This window comes from Physcomitrium patens, chromosome 12 (genome assembly GCF_059467195.1).
Source record: "Physcomitrium patens ecotype Gransden chromosome 12, ASM5946719v1, whole genome shotgun sequence".
Classification (NCBI taxonomy): Eukaryota; Viridiplantae; Streptophyta; class Bryopsida; order Funariales; family Funariaceae; genus Physcomitrium; species Physcomitrium patens.
In genome coordinates, this window is record NC_143421.1 from 795,115 (window position 1) to 798,146 (window position 3,032).

Sequence of the window (3,032 nt, forward strand, 5' to 3'; positions counted from 1 at the left end):
CTTCCCATTTCTCTTTTGGCACTAGTGCATTTTCAAGGTGCTATGTCGATGGCCCAGCCTTGGATGGTCTATTAGCATGTGGTATAGGTATTTCTTTATTTTATATTATTTCGACATGCCTTTGACATCTACTCTTGTTGGCTGGCTCTTCAAAATTATCTTCTATTTCATTTCTTTCCCTTTTTACCTCCAGTAGAGCTTCATGTTGGAATTTTGACAAATAAGTATATACAAACATAGTATCTACAGTGTCATCCCATCTTGTGGCATTTCTAATTATTGTGGCTGTATTAAATAATTTATGCCTTGTTACTTTTCTTTTATTCATTCTGATAATAGCATGATTTTATAGATCCCCTATGATTACATGCTTGTCAAAAACATCTTCCTTCTCCCTTACAACCTCAATGCCATAAGTAATAGCCTCTCTTGATGCCATAGCCTGTTGAAATAAATGCTCTTCCAAATCCTTCTTCATCCCTCATTTTCCAAAATTGGTTTTGAGAAACTCACTTGTATCTCGCAATGCAATTTTCCATCTTTCCATAAAATTACTCCCTGTCATAGAATATCAACAAAATCTCCATGCTCCCTTCAAGGATGCTCTATACTATTGCACCAAATACATCTTTGTATATATCCTGGTTTTGATACAGGTTTGTTTTCAGGTAATCCTTCTTTCTCCTCTAGCTTTACCAATTTGATTTGTAAGTCTTTCATTCTTTTTACCAACTCATCAATTGCATCTTTCTGTGGTACAACTATAGACATAGGAATTGGAATAGTACTTACTAGTATGGTAGGTTCTGGCAGTTACCTACGATATGTTGTATTTGATAGAGGTCTAGTCTCTTGCCTTACTACTACCTTATCCTTCCGATACTCTCTTTTAGTAAATATGTTGTGATTGTCGTTTTACTTATTCTACAATTTCTTCCAAAATAAACATATATAGGGGAATTCAAACACAGGAAAAGACTAAGCGCATGAGTTTTACTTGTTAGGGTCACACAATTAACTATATTCCAAACCACTAAAATACTAAGAAACAATACAATGCTTCCTCCTAGTAATAATACTCCTTCATCAATTGATAACCACAATGTGCAATCCTGCACTCTCAAAAGACTGCTTAAAACTCAATAGATTCCATCCAACATCAAGAATAACAGACTTCACTCAAACCAATCTAAATTCACAAAATTCCTGTAATCACAGACTTTTTCTGTCGAAATACACACACACACAACTCTCAATAAACAACAATCATAATCTTCCATCCATAATCAATCTTCTAATAACTTCTCATATAATTCAATCACTCGATATTCCAATTACATAATCAATAATTCATAAATCAATCTCTAATTTATTCCACAGACTCACTTCTCAGTATTCAGAAACTATCCATTATTCTTCAATAACAAAGAAAACAAAAAAAACAAAGAAGAAGCACCAAACTTAATCCTAGCTCATAACTATCACAGTCTGGCCCCCCGATAAACTTCTACAACTCTTATATAATTTCTACTGATTTCTAGATTCTAACCATAATCCTATAATAACTGCTTTTTAATAACTGAAATAATCATCCGTCCTCCTAAACTGACTATTCTATAGACTATTAATCTATTTTACCAATATCTTACAAAAACAAACTAATATCTATTCTACATAGCCCCACTCCTATCTATGCAGCATCCTTGTAAATACACAATTGATTCCTATCTAAAAACTACTTAATAAAACTCTACAAAATTACTAATTCCTCTGGCCTATCCAATTAATCATTTGCTGCATTATCGAATGTAAGTTCCACTGATTCTGGTTCTAAATTAAAATTTTCTTCCTCCTCCAATCCGTCCATTGGCTCCTTCTTTAATTGGTTTGATAGATCTTCATTATACTCACCCAATTCATGGACTTGAAGCTCCAGTTTCAAGATCTGGGCATCATAGAGTTCCAATTGATGTTGCTATTGACTCATCTATTCTGGAAAATCTTCAATTGACACTTGAAATTGGCTTCTCACTGTTAACTCTTCTATCAATTTTGTCACCTCAGTTTGTAAAACTTTAATTTTGTACCTCAACTCTTCCATTTTGTATTTGGATTGATCACTCAATGCTTATTTTTCTTTCATCAATAACTCTACCTTGTGTCTTTCCACATGCAACTGGCATTTGAGTTTCTCCCATTCCAAATCCCATGTCTTGCGATTCTGGATCAATTTGTCCCGTTGTCCTTTCACAATCGGTAAGATGTGTTCTTTTTCTTTTGTCCAAGACTCATATTGGTGAACCCATTTCTGCTCCGATACTAGCTTGGATTTCCCAATTTTATTTATCATCCATTCTTGCTTTTCAATTCTTTGATTTCGCTCTGATATTACCTTCTTACTGTCTTCTAAATCCCGTTTTCTACTGCCCTCTACATCCAATGCTTGCACCATTCAATGTATTTGTAAAATATGCTTCAATCAAGCATTCTTAAGAGATATTCTTTCGAGCAATCGACCTTGTGGAAATGCCAACTGATTAATATCCATCGAAATTGGGGTTTCATTCTCCTCCTCTATCGCTAAACAAATTAGAACCTATTGTGATTCAATAACTAGAACGACGCCTTGTGCCACTATATGACTTGACTCCCCAATTTCATATATTACATCCGCGGTATTGATATTTTGTGCCAACGAATTTTGTTCTCTCTGCGGAGGCACTAGCACTCGTACTGATATAGGACTTTCCTCTACTGGCATTGTTTGACGCAATGTGTGCGTGATCATAGCATACACATAATTGGAACAAAGCAAATAAGTGAATTTCTTTAATTTCTACTTCGCTCCTATCTCCGCATGAATATGAGTGGCTACGTATGTTGCCGAGTTAAACACCATCCATTCCAGCATCCTTGCCACTGCATACAATAACCATTTGGACATATATGTGAGGTGTCGATACAATCCTAACCACCTCACCACAAAACATAATCATTCCACGAATTCTAGTGAAATTGCCTCAGCAGTCTAC